Here is a 12,392-nt window from a genome sequence, read left to right on the forward strand (position 1 = left end):
ACCACTTCACTGACCGATGATGAAGGCAGAGATGACAATTTTCCAGAGGCAAGTAGAAATGAGGTGAATTCAGAAGTCTGTATTCACTCCTCATCTGTTTTTAATTTTAGGATAAGAAATGAGGGTATCACTGATCTAGTGTTTATTTTTGGGTCATGTTGCATTCTTGTTTTGGAAGCCAACTGCAGAGTGATACTTAGCTGTTCTAAGGATTTTACATCTATAAGCAGCAAATCCCTTTAACTGATGTTGTTATTGACATTTCACATTGAAAAGGTCACACACAGAAAAGTGGAACAACCTGCTGGAGGAGTTCCAGAGACAGGAACGGAACATATTCCCTGATTTCTTAAGACAGAGTTAATAATTGAGATGCCAACAACTGCAGAAATTAGTTGTATAACGCTGCTTAAAGGACTGGGTGAAAGATGGAGAATAGCAGAAGACACCTGCCGTTGCCTTTACTGAAGCCAAGATTTCACATGGGCATGGGTGTGTCAGAAGAGGTGACCTGTTACACAACACAAACTGCATGTGTGAAAATGATTGAAAAGCAACACCTTAGTTATGCTCCTTCAGGCAGTTCTAATCCTGAAGATCTGTTGTTCAAAACTAACTTTGAAACACAGGGCAAACATAATGATGACTGCAGGACTGGAGCAAGCAGCAAGATCTAGATAAAGGAGTAAGGCAAAAATAAGAAAATAAATATGGAAATTTAAAGTTTCTGAGATTTTAAACAAATATGAAGATTTCAAAAGATGGTGAAGTTATGCTACCTTTTTGGTATTATGTGTTGCAGGGTTTTGACAAGCTGAGTTTTGACTTGTTTATAAGAAAGCTTTTGTCTATGCTTTTATTTTACATAGTTTCACTCACCACATAGTCTAGCCAAATACTAATTCTCCATGTCAAAGAATGAGTAAAGTTATTTCAGCTTTATACCCATTTCTTTATAAGGACAGTGAAATACATTTCAGGGAAAATATTGTTCAAGATCTACTTTTACATAGGTGTTTGTGTTAGACTCTGTTGCCCCCAAAATGATGAAATACCCTGGAAGTAAAATCATAGAAGACAAGCTATTAAATGGGGCAGCTTGACAATACTTCAGTAAATGGCAAAAATAAGAGTATAAGATAAATATTTAGCATGTTCTGCTTTATCCTGTTCATACAGTTTGAGGCCAGAATGACATAACACTACACATTTTAGTCTGACGTACTGGATATCTCAGGCCACCAAATTTTGTATGTAAGTCCAACTTCTTTGTTGGGATACTGTATTTACCAGTTATTTATACAGTATTTACATATTCTTTTTCACGGAGACACCTTGTGTTATTAGGAGATTTCCAAAGAATAAAATACAACTTCCCTCCACAATTTGTGCCAGCGATTATTCACTCCCATCGATAACATTTCTTATTTGAATTTACCCACCTTCAACTTCCAGACACGATTTTCCCCTGTGAAGGTATGTATGTGTTGTTACCAAGTTGCATCTCCTTTTGTAGGATGGTATGGGGACCAACCTCTATTTACACAACCCTTAAATCAGCTTTGTGGCTCATCATTTCACTTGCATATTTTTCAGGCGTGCCGGCCATGTAGCCAGCATCCCATAGGCAGTCTGGATGAAATAAACCCCTTTCTCATATTTTACATACATGTTGGGCAACCAGTTGTTCATGCATCCAGCATGCACTTTATTTACATTGCTTAGTGCTTGTCTTTTTTAATCCAAGCGAAATTGAAGTTGTGTCAGGGGAGGTTTACGTTGGGTATCAGGAAAAGGTTCTTCCCCCAGAGGGTGGGCACTGGAACAGGCTCCCCAGGGAAGTGGTCACAGCACCAGCCTGACAGAGCTCAAGAGCATTTGGACAATGCTGTCGGGCACATGGTGTGACTCTTAGGGTGTCCTGTGCAGGGGCAGGAGCTGGACTCGATGATACTTGAAGATCCCTTCCAACTCATCATATTCTGTGATTCTGTGAATGATTTACCAAGTCTGCTTGGCACCTACAGGGCGACAATAAAAGCGTTTTCACTCATGAGCGGGCTGGGAGCAATGCTGCACATGCCGCCACCTGGGGACACCCGCGGGAACGCATGGAGCCCCCCGGGCATGTAACAAGCACCCGCGCCCGGCCGGCGGGCGCCCGCCTGGGGGCCAAACGAGGACACCCCGGCGGCTGGGGCGAGCCGGGCGCTGGGGAAAGGCGTGAGGCGGGCGGGCAGGCGGCGGTGCGGGGGCGGGCGGGTTCTGGGGCGGCGGGGCGGTGCCGCCGGCGGGCAGCCCGGGAAGGGTGCGGGGGTGTGACCGCCGGTGTGGCCGGTGCGCGGCCCCGCCTCCCCGCCGGGTCCCCTCCTTCCCTCCCTCCCTTCCCGCTCCCCGACTGCGCTCGCAGGCGGGAGGCGGCGGGGCGAGAGTGTGCAGTGCTGTGCGGGCAGCCCCTGGCCGGAGCCGAGCCGAGCCGAGACGAGCCCCCGCACTATGCCGGCCGCCGCGCCGTCCCCGCTCCACCCCGCGGCGGGCGCCTGCTGCCACTGCCAGGGTGAGTGCCCCTTCCCTCAGCCCTTTCTCCGCGGGCAGCCCCCGCGCCCCCCCAGCAGGACCCTGCTCCGACAGGTCGCCAGCTGGGGGACTCGTTTCGGGAGGAGGGGGCGAGCTGGCGGCTCGGCGCCCCGGCTGAGGGGGACGTGGGGCGGCGGCGGTGAAAGTTCCTGCCCGGGTCCTTGCGGGAAAGCGAGGGAAGCTTTCGGGGGCGTTTGGGCTGGAAAATGAGGACTGGAGACTGACGGAGGAAGGAAGGTACGGTGCCTCTCGGCCGTGGGATTGAGGCGAGGGCTTTGAAATGGGAGAGAGATCCCCGAAGGTCCAGAGTTGGGGTGGTTATTTCACTGTGCTCCTTTAACTGCCTGTATTTTGGATTAAAGAGGAGCCCCTTCGCCCCCACAGTTTTGTGTTGTAGAGGAGACTGGTGAAGTGGATTCGCTGGGAAGTGGGTTGCTTTGGGAAGCAGAGGCTGCCGCAGCACGGAGGGTCACGCCGCCCGTGCCCCTTTCCGAGGCTGAGCCGGGGCAGCCGCGGTACCGGGGCAAGCTTTGGGGTCTGAGTGTGAAGTCAGCGTTTGCTGCTCGGAAAGGCAGGCACGGTGTCCTCTGTGCTGCCATAAAAATTGACGATTTGAAGTAAGTCGCACTCTTGATAGTCAGCATGAGAGTACTTCACTCGGAGCGAATGCTTGTGGGCTGCTCAGAGCACACTGATGCTCTGCAAAGAAAAGTAAATAGAATGCAAAGTAAGGGTTTTAAACCATTGCACAACTGTGAGTTAGAACACACTTGAGGCTGACGAATCTTCCCGCAGCTGGGAAATCACAACGGCTGGACGTACAGGGGTTACAGGCAGGGACTCAGAGTGGGGAGGGCTCTTGTGTCAGATGGAGATGCTGTGACATGTGGTAGCCAGACCTCTCTCGGGAAGAATGCTGGCTGTGCCCTTGCATATCCTGGGTTCTGTAGTTATATCAGTTGTGTTTGCTTCTGTTTAATAACTGAGCAGATATTTATAGGAGAACTACTCCATAACTTTTCCCTGTGCAGCATTATTTTCTGCCTTCCTCAGGGTACATTCAGTATGCAATGTCAGCAGGACTGGACGGGCCACTGGTTTGAGCTAATGGAGCAGTTTTCAGATTGTGAGCACAGTATTTGAGAACAACCCCATAAACCGAAACTTTTGCTGCACCAAGTACTAAAAGGTTTCCTTTTTCAAAAAAGAACAAAACCAACAAAAAATCCCAATGCCTTGCAATAGTGTAAAAAGTTTCTAGCTCCTTCCTCTGAGCATTTAGATTGAAACCCTATGTGAGGGTATAAACCAAGAGTTTATCCTTGAACCTGATAATTTGTTATGCATGCTTTTGATATTAACTTTATAGAGACATGAAAACATGTATATATGCAAGTTTATCTTTCCACCCCCTTGTTTCCTTTTCTTCTTGCCCCCTTTCTTCTCTTGATGCTTCTTGTGTTTTTTTCCTATGATCTGAATGTGATTTTGACACTTTGAAATGTTGAGAACTCAGCAGACTCCCAAACAGTCAGCAAGTGAAATGAAGCTTACAAAACATATTACAGCTGCTTTACGTAGTAGAAGTGCAGTTATTATAGCAACTCATGCTCTTCTCAAGATGTAACTGAATTTTATATCTCAGGAAGCCACCCTTCAGCTCTCCAGATAAAACAGATTCTGCTGAGTTAGTTCCTTTCTTGTAGTATAATGGGTGTGGATCTTCTGAAATAGCATGACCTTTTCCATGAAAATTTTTGTAGGATGTTGGGACACATAAGCTGAGGGTTAGCTTCTGATAGATCTCCATCTGTGGCTTATTAACCTGAATTGGCTAATTGGGCTTAAACTGTCAGCAAAGATAAGATAACTTGGTTTAATTCAAGTTAGTGTCAGCTGTTCCAACCTCTGAATTTGAGTGGTGCTTAAGTTACCTTGTCTAGATTGGGTTTTTTTTATACTCAAGTTAATTACCTTGGGCATGCTAGCCTGAGTTTTGAATGTATCTTTATCTGGTAGTGTCACTACAAGCTTTATATCTGTTTTCACTGCTGCTTTTTCTGGTCATGTTCCGCAAAGCGTCACAATTTTGGCACCAGCTGGACTTACAGCGTGTGGTGACTAAGGGAAGTTGTGTGGGATTCATTTCCCCATTTCCAGGATTACCTAGCTTGGTTTGTTTTCTGCAGAAACATCTATAGTTTTGTAAAAATAAGGCAACTTCGTGCTCCTTCCTTCTCTTCCAACAGCTCTAGGGTGAATTGAGTTGTTTCTGTCACTGATTTTCTCATTTCCTTTAACTTAATAATTCCTTGACATTTAACAACATTTGAAATTAGTGTTACATAGATTTTCTTGTAAATAAAATTAGACTCTTTCTAGTAAATATAATTAGAATCAGAACAGTATGGTGATTTTAGCTGCCTCAGATCTGATCCAGATCTCACTGAAGCTAATGTGAAACTTTTAATTAGCTGCGGTGCAACTTGGATCAGAGCTGAAAATGTGGTAGTTGAAGAAGTGAATGTAACATTTCTCTTCATAAAAGTATACTGTTTTCCATGTTTTTCTCAATTTCAGGATATGGGCTCTGTCCTTTTGGAGTGTTCACTAGATTCTGGAAACGATGAGGAAAGAGTGGGAGCTACTGCCTTGATTGATTCTAATGTAAATTTGGAGTTTGGGTAATGCTTGCACATTGTCCATCTTACCCAGCAGTAGTTGGCTTTCACTGCAAATGAAAGTCAGTCACGTTTACCATCTTCTCTCTGTTGCTAGCATTGTTTACACAGTCCAATTATTGTAAGAATGCAAAACAATTATGCCACATATTAGTGGAGGAAGCTCTCAGTAGACATTCTGAAAACGCCATCTCCCACTCCATCAATAGTGCTAGCCTGAACGTATTCTCCAGGTTTTAGTTTTCTCATCACCCCAAATGTAGTTAATGGAAAAGACAGGAAATGTCTGGTGATGTGAAAATCATGATCTGCTTGTCATCATGCTTTTGAGTCTAATTAGCGTTGGCTTACAGTTTTCCCTGAAAAACCCATCTTCCTTTATAAGTCCTGTGAAACAATTTGTTTTGCAATGTTGACTTCAATATATTAATCTCTTCTGAAAAAGTGGTTCTGTAATAATAGGGTTGGGAATTCTGCTTTTGCATGCGAGTTAACATCTCTTAAATTGGCTACATTTACAAAGAAAACTTCTAAGTGATTTCCCCTTTTGCAAACCAGATGGAGACTCAGACTCTGGCGGGTCTTTCCTTTAGTTATGCAACGAGGTTATTGGTAGTAAAGGATCTGGAAGCTTAATTAAACTCTCAGTGACACCTCTGCAGGCTCTTTTATTTTCACTGGGTTTGCTCAGTTGCAACTGATTAGTCATCAAGCTGAGATTTAGGAAGCAATGCAAATAACGGCTCCCACAAGAAGAAACAGAATCCTGCTCCTTTGACTGAGGTATTGTAGGCTAACAGGACTAAAAAGCAGTTGAAAGCTTACTTTGTAATTAAACATGAATAATTAATTTGAAATATATGGTACTTCAGGAGTCAAGAGCTCTCTGTACAGTGAACCTTGAGAAGCACATGGAGGGCTTTGCCATATGGATTCTGGCAAATGCCACAGTTGTGTAAGATGTTTTTGTTTCCCTCTGTCAGTTCTACCCCTCTCCTGAAAGATCCTTGATGGAAAGTCCTGGACTGCAGAGCTGACTTCCCTCGTTACTGGGGCAGACCCTAAAGCAGGAAAACTGCAGAAGCAGCCATGGCTGTTCCCAGTAAAATACACAGCCTGTCATCTTTGAAAGAAATTAAATAAATGAGCAGTTTCATAATATTCTTTTTTTGGTTTTATGCAGCTTAAACCAAGCCTCACACCTCCAAAGGCACTGATTCATTTCACGTGCAGTCTTACATTTCACATAGTTCTTTACAGATTATGCATCTGTATACTTCTCTATAAGACTTTTCTTTATGCCTGCTTTTTAATTTGCTACTCTTAAAATGTCAGAAAGAAGATAATGAAAGTGGGGTTCTGCTCCAAAAAAAAGTAAAAATGATGGCACTTGTGAGTCATTACCAGTCTCTATGAAATCTTTACCTTCATCTGCTGCTCTGGGTGTGATTCAGCTCACTAACACATGGCAGTAACCATCTGTGTTTGCTGTAAATATTTTATTTTTTAATTACAAATGGCTTGATTTAGAAAACCTGCAGGGGTACAGTGGGGTGGTTGGGGGCCTGCAGGGGAAGAAGATAAGCACCTGGGAAGGTAATTTTTGCCCAAGCACTGTTGCCAGGTTGGAAGGGGGAGTGTAACACAGAGGGCGACCCAGGCTGCCCTGCAGCAGTCCAGTCCCTGCTGCTCCCTTCTTGGAGGAGCTGGACAGGAGAACACCAGCAGACTGCAAAGGGGTTCTGAACATTTAGCGAAGGAGAAGAGGGTGGGGGGAATAAGGCAAAGAAAACTCTTAAGTTTATCTTTGAGGAGAAATAAGGAAAGGTGGTTGCTAAATGTCACTTATCCATCGTGATTCTCATACAGTAAATATGGTCACATGTTGTGGCATGCTGAGCCTCCTACAAGTGTTTTGCTGTGGGATGACACTCACACTGGGGCTGAGGGTGTCACAGAAGCACCATCCATCCTCAGAATGGAAAAGTCCAGAGCTCCCTTAGCCACAAGGGAGTGTTTTCCAATGTGGGCATCCCTCAGGCTCCCTCCCTGTGCTGAAGTCCAGCCAGCTGCAAAGTTTTTCCATCAGACTGTCATTCTAGACAGGCCTTCTCATCTTAGGAACTTCTTTGCTGCAACATCTGCCTGATTTTAGCTGCTCTGGTGCCCTTTGTCCTTTAGGATCTCCCATTAACTCTAAGGTCTGTGTCCTGAAAAGGGAGTGAGATAAATGGCCAGGGGGAAGAGAGTAGACTCACTTCTTTCTTTCTACTGTGAGAGACTGGGGAAGAATGAGAACGGACACTTATGCGACTGAAGGATTTGGGGATCTCTGGTTTGAGGTTTGCATAAGACAATGTATGTTTATTCTTAAAATAAAAAGCAGATGTACTGAAGATAAGGTGTACAATGCAAAGTTTTGAAGTCTTCTTGCTTGCCCTTATGAGGCCAGAGAGTGGGTCCAGAGGTGCATGTCTCCCATAGTCCTGCAGTTCAGGTGTAGCCACTAAGAACATCATCTTTCCTTGCAGCTGACACTTTGGAAACTCACCTAATGGGACCAGACACATTTGGCCGGGAGAAACTTGAGTTCTGTTGGTGACGTGTGGGACAGAAGGAGCCCAACTTGACACATAGCTGAGTTTGCAGGGCTGACAGTTAAAGGAAAAATAATATTGCATGCGAATTTAAGCATGCTTGATGTGAAATTGTGAAAGATAAAGAACTTGGAATCCCATCATACTAATTTTATATGATCTTTTAGGGCTAAGACTGTATATTTATGAGATAGAGATATTTTTCTTTTTTTTTTTTCTTTTTGTATGTGAGCCCAAATTAGTTTTTCTTCAGTGAACTTAGAACACTGTCTGAACTGCTGAGTGATTTTCATTTTCCACAAACTGAGTTAGACTGGGTCAGTGATTGATCTCGCCTACACTGGTGCATATCAGACATGGAAGTGCTGGCGTGACTATGATTGGAAATGCCCATTAGCGTACCAGAAAGGATGTCATAGAAATTAAACTGATCCCCCTCCCCTTTTTTTTTCATTGCTGTAGTATTAAAATTGTTTTTGAAAGAATCCAGCTGATAAATGATATTGAACATGGTTTTGTTTTCCTTCTGCTCCAGTAGCTAATGCAGATAAGAATTAATGCAAATACCATGATGAGTTTGTGTTTTTTTTTTTTTTTCAAATTCAGTTAACCTAATTGAATTAAAGACACTTTGGTCGTCTAAAAAGACTGCTTATTTTATTTTGTTTTGTAAACCATGGTTATCATTCCATATGCTTTACCATAATATTTTATTGCATGGTATAGTTTATAATTGCCTTACCAGCAAATGTATTCTGAGCATGTAAGGCTTATTCGATAGATTTCTTCAATGTATTAAAAAATGTATTTCTATGAGGCCAGGTAGTTAAAATCTAATATTATTCAGGTTACAAAGTCAAGCTTTTATGACTATTGATTAGAGCTGCTATTCCCCCAACCCATGTTCCTGTGCATTAAGATATATGCATTATTACATTATCAGATGCTGCTTTTTTTATCCTGAGGGACTCTGTCTCCATCAGTGTATGTGATGGACAAAGCTTTCCTAATGAGCCTCTACTCTACTGTTTACCCTAGCCCTTCATGCCTCCTGCTGTTTGTTTTTTGAACCCTGCTGTTAATACAGGCTTATTAGCTTCTGGGCTTTTTTGTCATGGTTTTTTCTACAGTAACAAATATGAATTAGCCTATCTGTGATACCTCTAAAGAGAAGGCTTGTACTGCGTTCAGTGTCAGTCAAGGTGCAGAAAATAAAGTCAAAAGTACTTTAATCTGGGTAGAAAGCAACTTGAGATGCCCAGGTCCTGAATTTTGGGATGACTTAACATTAGCTATGTGTTGTGTTATATTATCTTGTGGTCTGAAGTACCTCTTCCAGTATATGCCCTTGCAGCTGTGAGCACTGAGCAAGTTTGTGGACCAGGTCTCAGAATGTGGTTTTGGCTACCAGACTCTGCTCCTCTCTGGAAAGTATAGATTAAGTCAATTGCTTTGAAACTCAATGGAATTGGTTGGCACAAAATCCAGTTCTTCAGGGCTGCAGTGTCTTAAGCAGAGAAACTGATCTTCCTATATTTTTTCGCACACTTTTCAGCTTTTCTAGTTGCATATATTTCTCTACAACACAGTCCTTAATCCAGTTTACCTGAAAAGGAAGGTCCTGGAGTGGACACAAGAAAAATTGTGTATATATCTAAATTGTCCTGTGCGCAAGGAGGAAGTAAATTCACAAAAGAAATTATTTGGGTAGGAAGTCATCCCTAGATCATCTAGTTTCAAACCTTCTGCCACAGGCAGGGGAACCTTATACTGCCCCCAGCTTGCTCAGAGCCCCATCTTGAACACTGCCAGTGATGGGGCGTCCAAAACTGTGACAACCTGTATCACCACTCTCATGGTAAAAATTTCTTCCTCATATCTAATCTAAGTCTGTCTTCTTTCAGTTTAAGGCCATTCCCCCTTGTCCTATCACTCCATGCCCTTGTAAAAATCCTTCTACAGCTCTCTCCTAGGTCTCTTTAGGTAGTGAAAGGTATTCCCAGAGCTGGTGCCTTCTCCAGACTGAACATCCCCAACTCTGCCTTCGTAAGAGGGGTGCTCCATCCCTTTGATCACCTTCATGCCCTCCACTGGAGTTGCTCCAACACATCCACATCCTTCATATATCAAGGGTCCCAGAGCTGGTGCAGCACTCCAAGTCTCATGAGAATGGAAAACTGAGGGAGAATTACCACCCTTCACTTGCTGGCCATGCTGCTTTTGATGCAATTCAGGATGTGGGTGGTAACTCTAATTTTCTCCTGTCTCACCGAGGACCTTGCTAATGTTCTCTTAATGTATTCCCCTCTTTGTGTGTATGTAGTTCTTCTGTTATTTAAAAAAATATAAATAAATATAAGCTAATATGGCAAGTGACAACAAAAGCAGGTAGATGTTCTTTATTGAGAACTGCAAAGGAGCAGACCATATGAGGATAGTTCTGTTGCTGACTTCCAGTCCCATCTCTTTGTCTAAGTTTGGCATTCTACCTTATTTCTTGATCCACTCCTATTCTCATGTTTTACTGCTTCCCTATTACAGTCTCCATCTGCTTCAACTGTGTCAGTGAAGGCCAGAGGAATTCCTATCAGCTGATATAAAAGTTTGTAGGACCTGCTGTGTGTCAGACAGTACCAGACTATAGCACTATTGGCTTCCTTCTCTGCAGTCTGTCACAATTCCTCTTTGCTCTTATCCTCATAGAACAGTTCTTCACTAGGTTTCCTTTTCCATTTTCAATTCCATACCTCTGACCTGAGTGAGCATTTGGAGCTTGCTCAGGCTGGAACTAACAGCAATTGTCCTGCTACATTTGACACTGTCTTGATCCAGCCCTTGTGAAATTTGACTTTCTTTTTCTACTCAGGATTTTATCTGGTCAAAACTGATGCAGTGTGTCTGCCTCTTGTTGTTGCTGAAATAACCATTGGTCCTGACTCAAACAAAATCTCTGCCCTAAAATGATGTAAAACATAGCAGGGGAGGCAAGGATGAACAGCAGGGGAGGAAAGAGAGGGTATGACTCCTCAGAGAAGAATTCAGCAGTAGTGTTTCCAGCAGTGGGGCTGTAGATAATGTAAAATTTACTTTCTGTAAAAGGATGCCTGTGATCATATTTTGTTTCTGTGCATCTAATCTAGTGAACTAAGACTTGCCATGTTGTTGCTTCAGTCTTGGGCACTGACAGTGTGCACTAGCCCTGGAAGTTGCAACTTTAAATAATTTACAGCAAGGAGAGGCGATCAAGATGGCACATTTCTAGAGGACTTGGATTACATCCTGGAGCCGGCTGCTGATGCACACTGGTAACCTGTGTGAGCTATGTACTTGGCTGCTCCGAGTTCAGTGCCAGAGGCATTCTTCATACTCAAGTACTTGAAAATACTTGTTAGTACTGTGAGGTGAATCAAATGTTTTCTGTTCCAAGTAAGATCATTCTTTTTTCTCCCTCTCTATGGTCTTTGTTTTACATGCCCTCAGTAGGAATTTTCTTAAGGAAAAAACAGGCATTTGTACTGCTGTCCTTTCTCTGCCCACTTTAACAGTGTTTTGTTTATCCTATTTTGGGACCAGTATATCAAAACAACTCCCAGATACATAGTTTCTGTCATGTGCAAGTTTAGTTGCTGCTGATATTTTGGGGCGTTTTCATAATTGCTTCTAAAAAATTGGAGGGCTCAAATAACACCATCTTATTCACAGCAATACCATGCCTAGATCCTATTTCACTGCTGCCTTCTGTTTTGTGTTGTAAAACTCTTTATAAAAATTTAATTCCCCTTCAACCTGTGACTTTATAGCAGAATGGTGAACCATTCAGTTAATTACTGAAACTGTGATCTCCAGCAGGAGAGCCAAGAAGAATGCAAGCTGAGTGGCAATATTTTAATTAATGAACAAAAGCTTATGGACTGGCCAAGGGAAAGGATAAGTTTTGAAAGACAAATGGCAGCAATACATTTTTAGTTGCAATGGGTGACCTCTGGCAAACCCTGTTACTCTTGTTTTAGCTGGGGTAGCCAGGCAATTCCTGAAGAAATAGATGTTGATGCTCTGTATACACAACTCCTTCGGAGTTTAGGTCTTCAGAATTAATTTAATTTTACTCCATGTCCAGAATATGATCCAAAATACTCCAAGGAAATGTCTTCTAGAGGAATTTTTTGATTTCTCCCCATGTTTTCCCACACTCCCCACCCCCACAGTGGGATGGACTGTGATGTTCACAAATGATTTGTAAATTTTAAAAATGAGACACAGAAGCTCCCTGCAGGGAGCGGGGCACATTTTCTCTGTAGGGAGCACCTGTGCTTTGGTCACAGGTGCTAAATTTCTTGTTTCTGCTACATGTTTGAGCCCCCAAATCCCAGTTTGTTCCATCCTCCATGCTTCTCTAGAGAGCTGGTGTCAGTGTTTGCCCTAAAAAACCATCATGTGTTCATCATGTGGAGCTCTGTATTGCTCCATGGGTTCTAGTTTTCGTTTCCCTGTGCCCATGTGCACAGTTAGGTGGTGTGCAGGGTGCCCTTGACCAGCT

The sequence above is a fragment of the Vidua macroura genome, chromosome 1 (genome assembly GCF_024509145.1).
Source record: "Vidua macroura isolate BioBank_ID:100142 chromosome 1, ASM2450914v1, whole genome shotgun sequence".
Classification (NCBI taxonomy): Eukaryota; Metazoa; Chordata; class Aves; order Passeriformes; family Viduidae; genus Vidua; species Vidua macroura.